Raw genomic sequence first — 19,969 nt, 5'->3', positions numbered from 1 at the left:
GGGATGAGATTTTATATTTCTTCATAAGCATTAATCTTATTTTGTCAATTAGGAACATTCAGCACCCACCCGCTATCAAGGCAGCTGCCTATCATGTCATGCCCTACCTGCACAGGTGTGCTGGCTACTCAAATGATCCAATTAAGGAGGCCATTTAGTCAGCAGCAGCAGAAGTCCTGTGCCTGGACGCTCCAACAGCGGCCAGACACAAGCAGAAGCAGAAGCAGCAGAAGCAGCAGCAGCACCACCTTTTGTTTTTTGGCTGCAGCAGCAGCAGCAAGGCCCACAGGGCTGGCTAGCTGGCTAGCCAGCAAGCAGGTAGCAATGAAAGTAGGAATCTTTCTTTTTAACCCTGTAAGGGGGTGGTGCACTGTACCCGAAGATACTGCCATATCGGGTCAATGCATAGGGCGACGGAAGCAAGCTTCGAAATCGGCCCCCGTTCTCAAAAATCCATTTAATATATGGTCCCCAGATAGGGGACGTATCAGATATTAAACTGATAAGAACAGATACTACACTTGATCTTAGCCAAAAGGCCGAGAAGCGATAACCGTGAAAGGGGCGGGCCCAACAAGGTGCCCTTCATGGGCACTATCACTGCTTGCTGTCAGGGAGGCTGCCAGACAATTTTCCATGCACACTCTGGGCTGGGGGGCAGTCAACCACCAGTACACACAGCAGAACCTAAACCCATACCATTATTGCTAAGCAGCAAGACAGGGGCCCATTGCACTCCCACGGGGCCTTTTTAAATGCAATCCATAACCCGGATTTGCCAGGAACCCTTCTTACTCCTCCTACTTGCATGTGACACTGGGCTTAGGATCTGCATAGGAAACACACACACAAGCACACACCTACCTTTGTTGCCTGCAGATGCCTCCTTGGCTGTCCCCAAACGGTATCAAACCAACACCCACGGGAAGCTGTAAGCATAGAGGACATGCCTGCACCCCATTGGACTTACCTGTGTGGGTTAAATCCGGGTTATTTGACAACCTATGGCGGTGATGGTTCTGCTCAGGCAGAGCAGTGCTGATGCTCCTCATAAAGCTGTCGCTGCTGTGAAGGTTCTAGGTGACATCACAAATCCCTATGGTTACATACACAACAAAGCTGGGTTGTTGTTGTTTACACTCTGCAAGGCCTGTGGAAGTGAGTGACATCATAGCACTGTAGTTCTGAGGGTTCTAGATGGATGCAACAATCTCCTGTTGCTTCTATGAAGGCCATAATAGACGACATCACCAAACAGCTCCATAGTCACATACACAGCAAAGGAGAGATGTTGTTTACACCTAGTGATGTCAGTGGTATTGAGTGACATCACAGCACAGTGCTAAGGCTCCTGGGCCTGGACACAGCAGCGGCTGCAATATCTCAACGGAGAATACGTTTATATATATGTGTGTGTGTGCGCGTATATATATATATATATATATATATATATATATATATATATATATTTCTCCGCCGAAATCACTTTTAAACCCATTTCCACCTTTTTTTCCCTTCTCTTCCTCTTACTTTTTTTTCACGTTTTTTTACGTTTTTCTCCTTTTCGCCTCTTTTCTGGGCGTATTATTCTTCTTTTTCTTCTTTTTTTTCGTCTAATGCATACCCCATCAGTGCAGCAATGCTTATTCAATACCGCCAGCAGATGGAGACACTGGGGGATAATTTTCTAAGGATTTATACTGATTTTTCCTGTCTGAATTTGTCGCACAGAAAGTTGCAGGCCAAATATGTGTGACATTTCTGCGACTTTAGCTTCTAGAGCATTTTTACAACATTATACATAGGTGCTGAATACATAAAAAGCGACTGTTCAGCGACAGACAAGTCGCATCGGCTGAAAGTAGGCCAGAATGTCAGTCCATGTTGGAGCAGGTTTAGATACAGTCTAAAGTATAGATCTCAAAGTCTGTGCACAGAATTTAGCAAGGGCCTCGCACCTTCTGATGCATCAGGTAGGTGCACAATAGCATAGCCTAACCCTCTGTACTTTGGTCTATATTGATGCGGGACATAGACAGCCAGCTGATGACCAATCCATTAGTGCAATGGATGGCTGGAAGCATTTGTCTTTGCCTTTGCAATACCACAGAAGCAATGCATGGTCAATGTACAGCAATGACACACCTGTGTGAACAGCCAGGAAGACCCCCCCCCCCCCCCCCCATGTTATGTTACATAGTTACATAGTTAGTACGGTCGAAAAAAGACATATGTCCATCAAGTTCAACCAGGGAATTAAGGGGTAGGGGTGTGGCGCGATATTGGGGAAGGGATGAGATTTTATATTTCTTCATAAGCATTAATCTTATTTTGTCAATTAGGAACATTCAGCACCCACCCGCTATCAAGGCAGCTGCCTATCATGTCATGTCCTACCTGCACAGGTGTGCTGGCTACTCAAATGATCCAATTAAGGAGGCCATTTAGTCAGCAGCAGCAGAAGTCCTGTGCCTGGACGCTCCAACAGCGGCCAGACACAAGCAGAAGCAGAAGCAGCAGCAGCAGCACCACCTTTTGTTTTTTGGCTGCAGCAGCAGCAAGGCCCACAGGGCTGGCTAGCTGGCTAGCCAGCAAGCAGGTAGCAATGAAAGTAGGAATCTTTCTTTTTAACCCTGTAAGGGGGTGGTGCACTGTACCCGAAGATACTGCCATATCGGGTCAATGCATAGGGCGACGGAAGCAAGCTTCGAAATCGGCCCCCGTTCTCAAAAATCCATTTAATATATGGTCCCCAGATAGGGGACGTATCAGATATTAAACTGATAAGAACAGATACTACACTTGATCTTAGCCAAAAGGCCGAGAAGCGATAACCGTGAAAGGGGCGGGCCCAACAAGGTGCCCTTCATGGGCACTATCACTGCTTGCTGTCAGGGAGGCTGCCAGACAATTTTCCATGCACACTCTGGGCTGGGGGGCAGTCAACCACCAGTACACACAGCAGAACCTAAACCCATACCATTATTGCTAAGCAGCAAGACAGGGGCCCATTGCACTCCCACGGGGCCTTTTTAAATGCAATCCATAACCCGGATTTGCCAGGAACCCTTCTTACTCCTCCTACTTGCATGTGACACTGGGCTTAGGATCTGCATAGGAAACACACACACAAGCACACACCTACCTTTGTTGCCTGCAGATGCCTCCTTGGCTGTCCCCAAACGGTATCAAACCAACACCCACGGGAAGCTGTAAGCATAGAGGACATGCCTGCACCCCATTGGACTTACCTGTGTGGGTTAAATCCGGGTTATTTGACAACCTATGGCGGTGATGGTTCTGCTCAGGCAGAGCAGTGCTGATGCTCCTCATAAAGCTGTCGCTGCTGTGAAGGTTCTAGGTGACATCACAAATCCCTATGGTTACATACACAACAAAGCTGGGTTGTTGTTGTTTACACTCTGCAAGGCCTGTGGAAGTGAGTGACATCATAGCACTGTAGTTCTAAGGGTTCTAGATGGATGCAACAATCTCCTGTTGCTTCTATGAAGGCCATAATAGACGACATCACCAAACAGCTCCATAGTCACATACACAGCAAAGGAGAGATGTTGTTTACACCTAGTGATGTCAGTGGTATTGAGTGACATCACAGCACAGTGCTAAGGCTCCTGGGCCTGGACACAGCAGCGGCTGCAATATCTCAACGGAGAATACGTTTATATATATGTGTGTGTGTGCGCGTATATATATATATATATATATATATATATATATATATATATATATATTTCTCCGCCGAAATCACTTTTAAACCCATTTCCACCTTTTTTTCCCTTCTCTTCCTCTTACTTTTTTTTCACGTTTTTTTACGTTTTTCTCCTTTTCGCCTCTTTTCTGGGCGTATTATTCTTCTTTTTCTTCTTTTTTTTTCGTCTAATGCATACCCCATCAGTGCAGCAATGCTTATTCAATACCGCCAGCAGATGGAGACACTGGGGGATAATTTTCTAAGGATTTATACTGATTTTTCCTGTCTGAATTTGTCGCACAGAAAGTTGCAGGCCAAATATGTGTGACATTTCTGCGACTTTAGCTTCTAGAGCATTTTTACAACATTATACATAGGTGCTGAATACATAAAAAGCGACTGTTCAGCGACAGACAAGTCGCATCGGCTGAAAGTAGGCCAGAATGTCAGTCCATGTTGGAGCAGGTTTAGATACAGTCTAAAGTATAGATCTCAAAGTCTGTGCACAGAATTTAGCAAGGGCCTCGCACCTTCTGATGCATCAGGTAGGTGCACAATAGCATAGCCTAACCCTCTGTACTTTGGTCTATATTGATGCGGGACATAGACAGCCAGCTGATGACCAATCCATTAGTGCAATGGATGGCTGGAAGCATTTGTCTTTGCCTTTGCAATACCACAGAAGCAATGCATGGTCAATGTACAGCAATGACACACCTGTGTGAACAGCCAGGAGACCCCCCCCCCCATGTTATGTTACATAGTTACATAGTTAGTACGGTCGAAAAAAGACATATGTCCATCAAGTTCAACCAGGGAATTAAGGGGTAGGGGTGTGGCGCGATATTGGGGAAGGGATGAGATTTTATATTTCTTCGTAAGCATTAATCTTATTTTGTCAATTAGGAACATTCAGCACCCACCCGCTATCAAGGCAGCTGCCTATCATGTCATGCCCTACCTGCACAGGTGTGCTGGCTACTCAAATGATCCAATTAAGGAGGCCATTTAGTCAGCAGCAGCAGAAGTCCTGTGCCTGGACGCTCCAACAGCGGCCAGACACAAGCAGAAGCAGCAGAAGCAGCAGAAGCAGCAGCAGCACCACCTTTTGTTTTTTGGCTGCAGCAGCAGCAAGGCCCACAGGGCTGGCTAGCTGGCTAGCCAGCAAGCAGGTAGCAATGAAAGTAGGAATCTTTCTTTTTAACCCTGTAAGGGGGTGGTGCACTGTACCCGAAGATACTGTCATATCGGGTCAATGCATAGGGCGACGGAAGCAAGCTTCGAAATCGGCCCCCGTTCTCAAAAATCCATTTAATATATGGTCCCCAGATAGGGGACGTATCAGATATTAAACTGATAAGAACAGATACTACACTTGATCTTAGCCAAAAGGCCGAGAAGCGATAACCGTGAAAGGGGCGGGCCCAACAAGGTGCCCTTCATGGGCACTATCACTGCTTGCTGTCAGGGAGGCTGCCAGACAATTTTCCATGCACACTCTGGGCTGGGGGGCAGTCAACCACCAGTACACACAGCAGAACCTAAACCCATACCATTATTGCTAAGCAGCAAGACAGGGGCCCATTGCACTCCCACGGGGCCTTTTTAAATGCAATCCATAACCCGGATTTGCCAGGAACCCTTCTTACTCCTCCTACTTGCATGTGACACTGGGCTTAGGATCTGCATAGGAAACACACACACAAGCACACACCTACCTTTGTTGCCTGCAGATGCCTCCTTGGCTGTCCCCAAACGGTATCAAACCAACACCCACGGGAAGCTGTAAGCATAGAGGACATGCCTGCACCCCATTGGACTTACCTGTGTGGGTTAAATCCGGGTTATTTGACAACCTATGGCGGTGATGGTTCTGCTCAGGCAGAGCAGTGCTGATGCTCCTCATAAAGCTGTCGCTGCTGTGAAGGTTCTAGGTGACATCACAAATCCCTATGGTTACATACACAACAAAGCTGGGTTGTTGTTGTTTACACTCTGCAAGGCCTGTGGAAGTGAGTGACATCATAGCACTGTAGTTCTGAGGGTTCTAGATGGATGCAACAATCTCCTGTTGCTTCTATGAAGGCCATAATAGACGACATCACCAAACAGCTCCATAGTCACATACACAGCAAAGGAGAGATGTTGTTTACACCTAGTGATGTCAGTGGTATTGAGTGACATCACAGCACAGTGCTAAGGCTCCTGGGCCTGGACACAGCAGCGGCTGCAATATCTCAACGGAGAATACGTTTATATATATGTGTGTGTGTGCGCGTATATATATATATATATATATATATATATATATATATATATATTTCTCCGCCGAAATCACTTTTAAACCCATTTCCACCTTTTTTTCCCTTCTCTTCCTCTTACTTTTTTTTCACGTTTTTTTACGTTTTTCTCCTTTTCGCCTCTTTTCTGGGCGTATTATTCTTCTTTTTCTTCTTTTTTTTCGTCTAATGCATACCCCATCAGTGCAGCAATGCTTATTCAATACCGCCAGCAGATGGAGACACTGGGGGATAATTTTCTAAGGATTTATACTGATTTTTCCTGTCTGAATTTGTCGCACAGAAAGTTGCAGGCCAAATATGTGTGACATTTCTGCGACTTTAGCTTCTAGAGCATTTTTACAACATTATACATAGGTGCTGAATACATAAAAAGCGACTGTTCAGCGACAGACAAGTCGCATCGGCTGAAAGTAGGCCAGAATGTCAGTCCATGTTGGAGCAGGTTTAGATACAGTCTAAAGTATAGATCTCAAAGTCTGTGCACAGAATTTAGCAAGGGCCTCGCACCTTCTGATGCATCAGGTAGGTGCACAATAGCATAGCCTAACCCTCTGTACTTTGGTCTATATTGATGCGGGACATAGACAGCCAGCTGATGACCAATCCATTAGTGCAATGGATGGCTGGAAGCATTTGTCTTTGCCTTTGCAATACCACAGAAGCAATGCATGGTCAATGTACAGCAATGACACACCTGTGTGAACAGCCAGGAGACCCCCCCCCCCCCCATGTTATGTTACATAGTTACATAGTTAGTACGGTCGAAAAAAGACATATGTCCATCAAGTTCAACCAGGGAATTAAGGGGTAGGGGTGTGGCGCGATATTGGGGAAGGGATGAGATTTTATATTTCTTCATAAGCATTAATCTTATTTTGTCAATTAGGAACATTCAGCACCCACCCGCTATCAAGGCAGCTGCCTATCATGTCATGCCCTACCTGCACAGGTGTGCTGGCTACTCAAATGATCCAATTAAGGAGGCCATTTAGTCAGCAGCAGCAGAAGTCCTGTGCCTGGACGCTCCAACAGCGGCCAGACACAAGCAGAAGCAGAAGCAGCAGAAGCAGCAGCAGCACCACCTTTTGTTTTTTGGCTGCAGCAGCAGCAAGGCCCACAGGGCTGGCTAGCTGGCTAGCCAGCAAGCAGGTAGCAATGAAAGTAGGAATCTTTCTTTTTAACCCTGTAAGGGGGTGGTGCACTGTACCCGAAGATACTGCCATATCGGGTCAATGCATAGGGCGACGGAAGCAAGCTTCGAAATCGGCCCCCGTTCTCAAAAATCCATTTAATATATGGTCCCCAGATAGGGGACGTATCAGATATTAAACTGATAAGAACAGATACTACACTTGATCTTAGCCAAAAGGCCGAGAAGCGATAACCGTGAAAGGGGCGGGCCCAACAAGGTGCCCTTCATGGGCACTATCACTGCTTGCTGTCAGGGAGGCTGCCAGACAATTTTCCATGCACACTCTGGGCTGGGGGGCAGTCAACCACCAGTACACACAGCAGAACCTAAACCCATACCATTATTGCTAAGCAGCAAGACAGGGGCCCATTGCACTCCCACGGGGCCTTTTTAAATGCAATCCATAACCCGGATTTGCCAGGAACCCTTCTTACTCCTCCTACTTGCATGTGACACTGGGCTTAGGATCTGCATAGGAAACACACACACAAGCACACACCTACCTTTGTTGCCTGCAGATGCCTCCTTGGCTGTCCCCAAACGGTATCAAACCAACACCCACGGGAAGCTGTAAGCATAGAGGACATGCCTGCACCCCATTGGACTTACCTGTGTGGGTTAAATCCGGGTTATTTGACAACCTATGGCGGTGATGGTTCTGCTCAGGCAGAGCAGTGCTGATGCTCCTCATAAAGCTGTCGCTGCTGTGAAGGTTCTAGGTGACATCACAAATCCCTATGGTTACATACACAACAAAGCTGGGTTGTTGTTGTTTACACTCTGCAAGGCCTGTGGAAGTGAGTGACATCATAGCACTGTAGTTCTGAGGGTTCTAGATGGATGCAACAATCTCCTGTTGCTTCTATGAAGGCCATAATAGACGACATCACCAAACAGCTCCATAGTCACATACACAGCAAAGGAGAGATGTTGTTTACACCTAGTGATGTCAGTGGTATTGAGTGACATCACAGCACAGTGCTAAGGCTCCTGGGCCTGGACACAGCAGCGGCTGCAATATCTCAACGGAGAATACGTTTATATATATATGTGTGTGTGTGCGCGTATATATATATATATATATATATATATATATATATATATATATTTCTCCGCCGAAATCACTTTTAAACCCATTTCCACCTTTTTTTCCCTTCTCTTCCTCTTACTTTTTTTTCACGTTTTTTTACGTTTTTCTCCTTTTCGCCTCTTTTCTGGGCGTATTATTCTTCTTTTTCTTCTTTTTTTTCGTCTAATGCATACCCCATCAGTGCAGCAATGCTTATTCAATACCGCCAGCAGATGGAGACACTGGGGGATAATTTTCTAAGGATTTATACTGATTTTTCCTGTCTGAATTTGTCGCACAGAAAGTTGCAGGCCAAATATGTGTGACATTTCTGCGACTTTAGCTTCTAGAGCATTTTTACAACATTATACATAGGTGCTGAATACATAAAAAGCGACTGTTCAGCGACAGACAAGTCGCATCGGCTGAAAGTAGGCCAGAATGTCAGTCCATGTTGGAGCAGGTTTAGATACAGTCTAAAGTATAGATCTCAAAGTCTGTGCACAGAATTTAGCAAGGGCCTCGCACCTTCTGATGCATCAGGTAGGTGCACAATAGCATAGCCTAACCCTCTGTACTTTGGTCTATATTGATGCGGGACATAGACAGCCAGCTGATGACCAATCCATTAGTGCAATGGATGGCTGGAAGCATTTGTCTTTGCCTTTGCAATACCACAGAAGCAATGCATGGTCAATGTACAGCAATGACACACCTGTGTGAACAGCCAGGAGACCCCCCCCCCCCCCCCCCCATGTTATGTTACATAGTTACATAGTTAGTACGGTCGAAAAAAGACATATGTCCATCAAGTTCAACCAGGGAATTAAGGGGTAGGGGTGTGGCGCGATATTGGGGAAGGGATGAGATTTTATATTTCTTCATAAGCATTAATCTTATTTTGTCAATTAGGAACATTCAGCACCCACCCGCTATCAAGGCAGCTGCCTATCATGTCATGCCCTACCTGCACAGGTGTGCTGGCTACTCAAATGATCCAATTAAGGAGGCCATTTAGTCAGCAGCAGCAGAAGTCCTGTGCCTGGACGCTCCAACAGCGGCCAGACACAAGCAGAAGCAGAAGCAGCAGAAGCAGCAGCAGCACCACCTTTTGTTTTTTGGCTGCAGCAGCAGCAAGGCCCACAGGGCTGGCTAGCTGGCTAGCCAGCAAGCAGGTAGCAATGAAAGTAGGAATCTTTCTTTTTAACCCTGTAAGGGGGTGGTGCACTGTACCCGAAGATACTGCCATATCGGGTCAATGCATAGGGCGACGGAAGCAAGCTTCGAAATCGGCCCCCGTTCTCAAAAATCCATTTAATATATGGTCCCCAGATAGGGGACGTATCAGATATTAAACTGATAAGAACAGATACTACACTTGATCTTAGCCAAAAGGCCGAGAAGCGATAACCGTGAAAGGGGCGGGCCCAACAAGGTGCCCTTCATGGGCACTATCACTGCTTGCTGTCAGGGAGGCTGCCAGACAATTTTCCATGCACACTCTGGGCTGGGGGGCAGTCAACCACCAGTACACACAGCAGAACCTAAACCCATACCATTATTGCTAAGCAGCAAGACAGGGGCCCATTGCACTCCCACGGGGCCTTTTTAAATGCAATCCATAACCCGGATTTGCCAGGAACCCTTCTTACTCCTCCTACTTGCATGTGACACTGGGCTTAGGATCTGCATAGGAAACACACACACAAGCACACACCTACCTTTGTTGCCTGCAGATGCCTCCTTGGCTGTCCCCAAACGGTATCAAACCAACACCCACGGGAAGCTGTAAGCATAGAGGACATGCCTGCACCCCATTGGACTTACCTGTGTGGGTTAAATCCGGGTTATTTGACAACCTATGGCGGTGATGGTTCTGCTCAGGCAGAGCAGTGCTGATGCTCCTCATAAAGCTGTCGCTGCTGTGAAGGTTCTAGGTGACATCACAAATCCCTATGGTTACATACACAACAAAGCTGGGTTGTTGTTGTTTACACTCTGCAAGGCCTGTGGAAGTGAGTGACATCATAGCACTGTAGTTCTGAGGGTTCTAGATGGATGCAACAATCTCCTGTTGCTTCTATGAAGGCCATAATAGACGACATCACCAAACAGCTCCATAGTCACATACACAGCAAAGGAGAGATGTTGTTTACACCTAGTGATGTCAGTGGTATTGAGTGACATCACAGCACAGTGCTAAGGCTCCTGGGCCTGGACACAGCAGCGGCTGCAATATCTCAACGGAGAATACGTTTATATATATGTGTGTGTGTGCGCGTATATATATATATATATATATATATATATATATATATATATATTTCTCCGCCGAAATCACTTTTAAACCCATTTCCACCTTTTTTTCCCTTCTCTTCCTCTTACTTTTTTTTCACGTTTTTTTACGTTTTTCTCCTTTTCGCCTCTTTTCTGGGCGTATTATTCTTCTTTTTCTTCTTTTTTTTCGTCTAATGCATACCCCATCAGTGCAGCAATGCTTATTCAATACCGCCAGCAGATGGAGACACTGGGGGATAATTTTCTAAGGATTTATACTGATTTTTCCTGTCTGAATTTGTCGCACAGAAAGTTGCAGGCCAAATATGTGTGACATTTCTGCGACTTTAGCTTCTAGAGCATTTTTACAACATTATACATAGGTGCTGAATACATAAAAAGCGACTGTTCAGCGACAGACAAGTCGCATCGGCTGAAAGTAGGCCAGAATGTCAGTCCATGTTGGAGCAGGTTTAGATACAGTCTAAAGTATAGATCTCAAAGTCTGTGCACAGAATTTAGCAAGGGCCTCGCACCTTCTGATGCATCAGGTAGGTGCACAATAGCATAGCCTAACCCTCTGTACTTTGGTCTATATTGATGCGGGACATAGACAGCCAGCTGATGACCAATCCATTAGTGCAATGGATGGCTGGAAGCATTTGTCTTTGCCTTTGCAATACCACAGAAGCAATGCATGGTCAATGTACAGCAATGACACACCTGTGTGAACAGCCAGGAGACCCCCCCCCCCCCCCATGTTATGTTACATAGTTACATAGTTAGTACGGTCGAAAAAAGACATATGTCCATCAAGTTCAACCAGGGAATTAAGGGGTAGGGGTGTGGCGCGATATTGGGGAAGGGATGAGATTTTATATTTCTTCATAAGCATTAATCTTATTTTGTCAATTAGGAACATTCAGCACCCACCCGCTATCAAGGCAGCTGCCTATCATGTCATGCCCTACCTGCACAGGTGTGCTGGCTACTCAAATGATCCAATTAAGGAGGCCATTTAGTCAGCAGCAGCAGAAGTCCTGTGCCTGGACGCTCCAACAGCGGCCAGACACAAGCAGAAGCAGAAGCAGCAGAAGCAGCAGCAGCACCACCTTTTGTTTTTTGGCTGCAGCAGCAGCAAGGCCCACAGGGCTGGCTAGCTGGCTAGCCAGCAAGCAGGTAGCAATGAAAGTAGGAATCTTTCTTTTTAACCCTGTAAGGGGGTGGTGCACTGTACCCGAAGATACTGCCATATCGGGTCAATGCATAGGGCGACGGAAGCAAGCTTCGAAATCGGCCCCCGTTCTCAAAAATCCATTTAATATATGGTCCCCAGATAGGGGACGTATCAGATATTAAACTGATAAGAACAGATACTACACTTGATCTTAGCCAAAAGGCCGAGAAGCGATAACCGTGAAAGGGGCGGGCCCAACAAGGTGCCCTTCATGGGCACTATCACTGCTTGCTGTCAGGGAGGCTGCCAGACAATTTTCCATGCACACTCTGGGCTGGGGGGCAGTCAACCACCAGTACACATAGCAGAACCTAAACCCATACCATTATTGCTAAGCAGCAAGACAGGGGCCCATTGCACTCCCATGGGGCCTTTTTAAATGCAATCCATAACCCGGATTTGCCAGGAACCCTTCTTACTCCTCCTACTTGCATGTGACACTGGGCTTAGGATCTGCATAGGAAACACACACACAAGCACACACCTACCTTTGTTGCCTGCAGATGCCTCCTTGGCTGTCCCCAAACGGTATCAAACCAACACCCACGGGAAGCTGTAAGCATAGAGGACATGCCTGCACCCCATTGGACTTACCTGTGTGGGTTAAATCCGGGTTATTTGACAACCTATGGCGGTGATGGTTCTGCTCAGGCAGAGCAGTGCTGATGCTCCTCATAAAGCTGTCGCTGCTGTGAAGGTTCTAGGTGACATCACAAATCCCTATGGTTACATACACAACAAAGCTGGGTTGTTGTTGTTTACACTCTGCAAGGCCTGTGGAAGTGAGTGACATCATAGCACTGTAGTTCTGAGGGTTCTAGATGGATGCAACAATCTCCTGTTGCTTCTATGAAGGCCATAATAGACGACATCACCAAACAGCTCCATAGTCACATACACAGCAAAGGAGAGATGTTGTTTACACCTAGTGATGTCAGTGGTATTGAGTGACATCACAGCACAGTGCTAAGGCTCCTGGGCCTGGACACAGCAGCGGCTGCAATATCTCAACGGAGAATACGTTTATATATATGTGTGTGTGTGCGCGTATATATATATATATATATATATATATATATATATATATATATATATATATTCTCCGCCGAAATCACTTTTAAACCCATTTCCACCTTTTTTTCCCTTCTCTTCCTCTTACTTTTTTTTCACGTTTTTTTACGTTTTTCTCCTTTTCGCCTCTTTTCTGGGCGTATTATTCTTCTTTTTCTTCTTTTTTTTCGTCTAATGCATACCCCATCAGTGCAGCAATGCTTATTCAATACCGCCAGCAGATGGAGACACTGGGGGATAATTTTCTAAGGATTTATACTGATTTTTCCTGTCTGAATTTGTCGCACAGAAAGTTGCAGGCCAAATATGTGTGACATTTCTGCGACTTTAGCTTCTAGAGCATTTTTACAACATTATACATAGGTGCTGAATACATAAAAAGCGACTGTTCAGCGACAGACAAGTCGCATCGGCTGAAAGTAGGCCAGAATGTCAGTCCATGTTGGAGCAGGTTTAGATACAGTCTAAAGTATAGATCTCAAAGTCTGTGCACAGAATTTAGCAAGGGCCTCGCACCTTCTGATGCATCAGGTAGGTGCACAATAGCATAGCCTAACCCTCTGTACTTTGGTCTATATTGATGCGGGACATAGACAGCCAGCTGATGACCAATCCATTAGTGCAATGGATGGCTGGAAGCATTTGTCTTTGCCTTTGCAATACCACAGAAGCAATGCATGGTCAATGTACAGCAATGACACACCTGTGTGAACAGCCAGGAGACCCCCCCCCCCCCCCCCCCCATGTTATGTTACATAGTTACATAGTTAGTACGGTCGAAAAAAGACATATGTCCATCAAGTTCAACCAGGGAATTAAGGGGTAGGGGTGTGGCGCGATATTGGGGAAGGGATGAGATTTTATATTTCTTCATAAGCATTAATCTTATTTTGTCAATTAGGAACATTCAGCACCCACCCGCTATCAAGGCAGCTGCCTATCATGTCATGCCCTACCTGCACAGGTGTGCTGGCTACTCAAATGATCCAATTAAGGAGGCCATTTAGTCAGCAGCAGCAGAAGTCCTGTGCCTGGACGCTCCAACAGCGGCCAGACACAAGCAGAAGCAGAAGCAGCAGAAGCAGCAGCAGCACCACCTTTTGTTTTTTGGCTGCAGCAGCAGCAAGGCCCACAGGGCTGGCTAGCTGGCTAGCCAGCAAGCAGGTAGCAATGAAAGTAGGAATCTTTCTTTTTAACCCTGTAAGGGGGTGGTGCACTGTACCCGAAGATACTGCCATATCGGGTCAATGCATAGGGCGACGGAAGCAAGCTTCGAAATCGGCCCCCGTTCTCAAAAATCCATTTAATATATGGTCCCCAGATAGGGGACGTATCAGATATTAAACTGATAAGAACAGATACTACACTTGATCTTAGCCAAAAGGCCGAGAAGCGATAACCGTGAAAGGGGCGGGCCCAACAAGGTGCCCTTCATGGGCACTATCACTGCTTGCTGTCAGGGAGGCTGCCAGACAATTTTCCATGCACACTCTGGGCTGGGGGGCAGTCAACCACCAGTACACACAGCAGAACCTAAACCCATACCATTATTGCTAAGCAGCAAGACAGGGGCCCATTGCACTCCCACGGGGCCTTTTTAAATGCAATCCATAACCCGGATTTGCCAGGAACCCTTCTTACTCCTCCTACTTGCATGTGACACTGGGCTTAGGATCTGCATAGGAAACACACACACAAGCACACACCTACCTTTGTTGCCTGCAGATGCCTCCTTGGCTGTCCCCAAACGGTATCAAACCAACACCCACGGGAAGCTGTAAGCATAGAGGACATGCCTGCACCCCATTGGACTTACCTGTGTGGGTTAAATCCGGGTTATTTGACAACCTATGGCGGTGATGGTTCTGCTCAGGCAGAGCAGTGCTGATGCTCCTCATAAAGCTGTCGCTGCTGTGAAGGTTCTAGGTGACATCACAAATCCCTATGGTTACATACACAACAAAGCTGGGTTGTTGTTGTTTACACTCTGCAAGGCCTGTGGAAGTGAGTGACATCATAGCACTGTAGTTCTGAGGGTTCTAGATGGATGCAACAATCTCCTGTTGCTTCTATGAAGGCCATAATAGACGACATCACCAAACAGCTCCATAGTCACATACACAGCAAAGGAGAGATGTTGTTTACACCTAGTGATGTCAGTGGTATTGAGTGACATCACAGCACAGTGCTAAGGCTCCTGGGCCTGGACACAGCAGCGGCTGCAATATCTCAACGGAGAATACGTTTATATATATGTGTGTGTGTGTGTGCGCGTATATATATATATATATATATATATATATATATATATATATATATATATATATTTCTCCGCCGAAATCACTTTTAAACCCATTTCCACCTTTTTTTCCCTTCTCTTCCTCTTACTTTTTTTTCACGTTTTTTTACGTTTTTCTCCTTTTCGCCTCTTTTCTGGGCGTATTATTCTTCTTTTTCTTCTTTTTTTTCGTCTAATGCATACCCCATCAGTGCAGCAATGCTTATTCAATACCGCCAGCAGATGGAGACACTGGGGGATAATTTTCTAAGGATTTATACTGATTTTTCCTGTCTGAATTTGTCGCACAGAAAGTTGCAGGCCAAATATGTGTGACATTTCTGCGACTTTAGCTTCTAGAGCATTTTTACAACATTATACATAGGTGCTGAATACATAAAAAGCGACTGTTCAGCGACAGACAAGTCGCATCGGCTGAAAGTAGGCCAGAATGTCAGTCCATGTTGGAGCAGGTTTAGATACAGTCTAAAGTATAGATCTCAAAGTCTGTGCACAGAATTTAGCAAGGGCCTCGCACCTTCTGATGCATCAGGTAGGTGCACAATAGCATAGCCTAACCCTCTGTACTTTGGTCTATATTGATGCGGGACATAGACAGCCAGCTGATGACCAATCCATTAGTGCAATGGATGGCTGGAAGCATTTGTCTTTGCCTTTGCAATACCACAGAAGCAATGCATGGTCAATGTACAGCAATGACACACCTGTGTGAACAGCCAGGAGACCCCCCCCCCCCCCCCCCATGTTATGTTACATAGTTACATAGTTAGTACGGTCGAAAAAAGACATATGTCCATCAAGTTCAACCAGGGAATTAAGGGGTAGGGGTGTGGCGCGATATTGGGGAAGGGATGAGATTTTATATTTCTTCATAAGCATTAATCTTATTTTGTCAATTAGGAACATTCAGCACCCACCCGCTATCAAGGCAGCTGCCTATCATGTCATGCCCTACCTGCACAGGTGTGCTGGCTACTCAAATGATCCAATTAAGGAGGCCATTTAGTCAGCAGCAGCAGAAGTCCTGTGCCTGGACGCTCCAACAGCGGCCAGACACAATTAGAAGCAGAAGCAGCAGAAGCAGCAGCAGCACCACCTTTTGTTTTTTGGCTGCAGCAGCAGCAAGGCCCACAGGGCTGGCTAGCTGGCTAGCCAGCAAGCAGGTAGCAATGAAAGTAGGAATCTTTCTTTTTAACCCTGTAAGGGGGTGGTGCACTGTACCCGAAGATACTGCCATATCGGGTCAATGCATAGGGCGACGGAAGCAAGCTTCGAAATCGGCCCCCGTTCTCAAAAATCCATTTAATATATGGTCCCCAGATAGGGGACGTATCAGATATTAAACTGATAAGAACAGATACTACACTTGATCTTAGCCAAAAGGCCGAGAAGCGATAACCGTGAAAGGGGCGGGCCCAACAAGGTGCCCTTCATGGGCACTATCACTGCTTGCTGTCAGGGAGGCTGCCAGACAATTTTCCATGCACACTCTGGGCTGGGGGGCAGTCAACCACCAGTACACACAGCAGAACCTAAACCCATACCATTATTGCTAAGCAGCAAGACAGGGGCCCATTGCACTCCCACGGGGCCTTTTTAAATGCAATCCATAACCCGGATTTGCCAGGAACCCTTCTTACTCCTCCTACTTGCATGTGACACTGGGCTTAGGATCTGCATAGGAAACACACACACAAGCACACACCTACCTTTGTTGCCTGCAGATGCCTCCTTGGCTGTCCCCAAACGGTATCAAACCAACACCCACGGGAAGCTGTAAGCATAGAGGACATGCCTGCACCCCATTGGACTTACCTGTGTGGGTTAAATCCGGGTTATTTGACAACCTATGGCGGTGATGGTTCTGCTCAGGCAGAGCAGTGCTGATGCTCCTCATAAAGCTGTCGCTGCTGTGAAGGTTCTAGGTGACATCACAAATCCCTATGGTTACATACACAACAAAGCTGGGTTGTTGTTGTTTACACTCTGCAAGGCCTGTGGAAGTGAGTGACATCATAGCACTGTAGTTCTGAGGGTTCTAGATGGATGCAACAATCTCCTGTTGCTTCTATGAAGGCCATAATAGACGACATCACCAAACAGCTCCATAGTCACATACACAGCAAAGGAGAGATGTTGTTTACACCTAGTGATGTCAGTGGTATTGAGTGACATCACAGCACAGTGCTAAGGCTCCTGGGCCTGGACACAGCAGCGGCTGCAATATCTCAACGGAGAATACGTTTATATATATGTGTGTGTGTGTGTGCGCGTATATATATATATATATATATATATATATATATATATATATTTCTCCGCCGAAATCACTTTTAAACCCATTTCCACCTTTTTTTCCCTTCTCTTCCTCTTACTTTTTTTTCACGTTTTTTTTACGTTTTTCTCCTTTTCGCCTCTTTTCTGGGCGTATTATTCTTCTTTTTCTTCTTTTTTTTCGTCTAATGCATACCCCATCAGTGCAGCAATGCTTATTCAATACCGCCAGCAGATGGAGACACTGGGGGATAATTTTCTAAGGATTTATACTGATTTTTCCTGTCTGAATTTGTCGCACAGAAAGTTGCAGGCCAAATATGTGTGACATTTCTGCGACTTTAGCTTCTAGAGCATTTTTACAACATTATACATAGGTGCTGAATACATAAAAAGCGACTGTTCAGCGACAGACAAGTCGCATCGGCTGAAAGTAGGCCAGAATGTCAGTCCATGTTGGAGCAGGTTTAGATACAGTCTAAAGTATAGATCTCAAAGTCTGTGCACAGAATTTAGCAAGGGCCTCGCACCTTCTGATGCATCAGGTAGGTGCACAATAGCATAGCCTAACCCTCTGTACTTTGGTCTATATTGATGCGGGACATAGACAGCCAGCTGATGACCAATCCATTAGTGCAATGGATGGCTGGAAGCATTTGTCTTTGCCTTTGCAATACCACAGAAGCAATGCATGGTCAATGTACAGCAATGACACACCTGTGTGAACAGCCAGGAGACCCCCCCCCCCCCCCCCATGTTATATTACATAGTTACATAGTTAGTACGGTCGAAAAAAGACATATGTCCATCAAGTTCAACCAGGGAATTAAGGGGTAGGGGTGTGGCGCGATATTGGGGAAGGGATGAGATTTTATATTTCTTCATAAGCATTAATCTTATTTTGTCAATTAGGAACATTCAGCACCCACCCGCTATCAAGGCAGCTGCCTATCATGTCATGCCCTACCTGCACAGGTGTGCTGGCTACTCAAATGATCCAATTAAGGAGGCCATTTAGTCAGCAGCAGCAGAAGTCCTGTGCCTGGACGCTCCAACAGCGGCCAGACACAAGCAGAAGCAGAAGCAGCAGAAGCAGCAGCAGCACCACCTTTTGTTTTTTGGCTGCAGCAGCAGCAAGGCCCACAGGGCTGGCTAGCTGGCTAGCCAGCAAGCAGGTAGCAATGAAAGTAGGAATCTTTCTTTTTAACCCTGTAAGGGGGTGGTGCACTGTACCCGAAGATACTGCCATATCGGGTCAATGCATAGGGCGACGGAAGCAAGCTTCGAAATCGGCCCCCGTTCTCAAAAATCCATTTAATATATGGTCCCCAGATAGGGGACGTATCAGATATTAAACTGATAAGAACAGATTTTTTTTTTTTTTTTTTTTTTTTTATCTAAAGCCGAGGAACGTGCTTTCGATTCACCCAAAGTGCAAGAAAAAGTGCAAACGTGTTACACTAAAAAAACGTGCACAAAGGATGCGGTCTATCGCAAGCCCTTCTCCGATAGGAGAGAGGCCCCCCAACAAACCTTACCCTTCACCTCCGGACCAAAAGGTACCTGCGAGGTTCCAGGTTCGATGTCCCTTTTCGCCGAAGCTACTAGGGGACCACAAATGCTCCCGGCATCCCCCTTGGCGTTGGCCAAGGTATCTGCCCGCAGAGCCGATTACGGTAGGTACCCTGCCAAAGCAGGAGTACCCGGGGTGTTTGCAGGGAGGTGCGGAACCTAATGGCCACACACACCTCCCCTAGACCGCCAGGAGGGACACCCAGAAGGGCTACCGCATCCTGACAAATCCTGTGAACACACAACACGCAAAAAGTGACACAGTGAGACAAAAAAGAAATAAATAAGTGAATGTGTGCAGATATACTGCCCGGACATCCGGCCGGATCTATAAAAATTTCTCTGATCCTAGCCAGAAGGCCGGGAATCAAGAGGTGAGTGCCACAAGGTGAAGAGATTATGGTGCCCGTGCTTCAACTCAGTGAGTCTATTCTCCCAGTGAGTTTCGGCACCTCGGGGTCACCACTCCCCGAGGCACAAAAGTACCTCGGCTCTAGACCCTCTCAGCCTCATGGCGAGACCCGGAGGGAACAGGTCACATCGGGGCAGCCGTCGAGCTGATTCCTCAGAACCAGCCCCGGAAAGCCCTGGTACACCTGCATCCACCATGCAGCACCCATCCCAACCAGCATGAAAACTGATAAGAACAGATACTACACTTGATCTTAGCCAAAAGGCCGAGAAGCGATAACCGTGAAAGGGGCGGGCCCAACAAGGTGCCCTTCATGGGCACTATCACTGCTTGCTGTCAGAGAGGCTGCCAGACAATTTTCCATGCACACTCTGGGCTGGGGGGCAGTCAACCACCAGTACACACAGCAGAACCTAAACCCATACCATTATTGCTAAGCAGCAAGACAGGGGCCCATTGCACTCCCACGGGGCCTTTTTAAATGCAATCCATAACCCGGATTTGCCAGGAACCCTTCTTACTCCTCCTACTTGCATGTGACACTGGGCTTA

At 46.4% G+C, this 19,969-nt stretch overlaps 9 non-coding genes and 1 pseudogene across 9 annotated transcripts; all 10 read right to left on the bottom strand.

Moving 5' to 3' along the window:
- Window positions 1-360: 360 nt before the first annotated feature.
- LOC130309625 (U2 spliceosomal RNA) lies at window positions 361-551 on the bottom strand. The gene has a single exon (XR_008858271.1). It is a non-coding gene; the product is annotated as a U2 spliceosomal RNA (small nuclear RNA).
- A 2,090-nt stretch (window positions 552-2,641) lies between these two features.
- LOC130309624 (U2 spliceosomal RNA) lies at window positions 2,642-2,832 on the bottom strand. The gene has a single exon (XR_008858270.1). It is a non-coding gene; the product is annotated as a U2 spliceosomal RNA (small nuclear RNA).
- A 2,094-nt stretch (window positions 2,833-4,926) lies between these two features.
- On the bottom strand, window positions 4,927-5,117 carry LOC130309567 (U2 spliceosomal RNA). The gene has a single exon (XR_008858229.1). It is a non-coding gene; the product is annotated as a U2 spliceosomal RNA (small nuclear RNA).
- A 2,089-nt stretch (window positions 5,118-7,206) lies between these two features.
- Window positions 7,207-7,397, bottom strand: LOC130309623 (U2 spliceosomal RNA). Its single transcript, XR_008858269.1, has one exon. It is a non-coding gene; the product is annotated as a U2 spliceosomal RNA (small nuclear RNA).
- A 2,096-nt stretch (window positions 7,398-9,493) lies between these two features.
- On the bottom strand, window positions 9,494-9,684 carry LOC130309622 (U2 spliceosomal RNA). Its single transcript, XR_008858268.1, has one exon. It is a non-coding gene; the product is annotated as a U2 spliceosomal RNA (small nuclear RNA).
- Window positions 9,685-11,774: 2,090 nt separating this feature from the next.
- LOC130309621 (U2 spliceosomal RNA) lies at window positions 11,775-11,965 on the bottom strand. Its single transcript, XR_008858267.1, has one exon. It is a non-coding gene; the product is annotated as a U2 spliceosomal RNA (small nuclear RNA).
- Window positions 11,966-14,067: 2,102 nt separating this feature from the next.
- On the bottom strand, window positions 14,068-14,258 carry LOC130309620 (U2 spliceosomal RNA). The gene has a single exon (XR_008858266.1). It is a non-coding gene; the product is annotated as a U2 spliceosomal RNA (small nuclear RNA).
- A 2,107-nt stretch (window positions 14,259-16,365) lies between these two features.
- On the bottom strand, window positions 16,366-16,556 carry LOC130309618 (U2 spliceosomal RNA). Its single transcript, XR_008858264.1, has one exon. It is a non-coding gene; the product is annotated as a U2 spliceosomal RNA (small nuclear RNA).
- Window positions 16,557-18,651: 2,095 nt separating this feature from the next.
- Window positions 18,652-18,842, bottom strand: LOC130309592 (U2 spliceosomal RNA). Its single transcript, XR_008858248.1, has one exon. It is a non-coding gene; the product is annotated as a U2 spliceosomal RNA (small nuclear RNA).
- Window positions 18,843-19,535: 693 nt separating this feature from the next.
- Window positions 19,536-19,695, bottom strand: LOC130309600 (U2 spliceosomal RNA; annotated as a pseudogene).
- Between the last annotated feature and the right edge of the window lie 274 nt (window positions 19,696-19,969).

The sequence above is a fragment of the Hyla sarda genome, unplaced genomic scaffold (genome assembly GCF_029499605.1).
Source record: "Hyla sarda isolate aHylSar1 unplaced genomic scaffold, aHylSar1.hap1 scaffold_153, whole genome shotgun sequence".
In the NCBI taxonomy this organism is placed as follows: Eukaryota; Metazoa; Chordata; class Amphibia; order Anura; family Hylidae; genus Hyla; species Hyla sarda.
The sequence above is the reverse complement of the archived record's forward strand: the minus strand, read 5'-3'. Positions and strand labels throughout refer to the sequence as shown.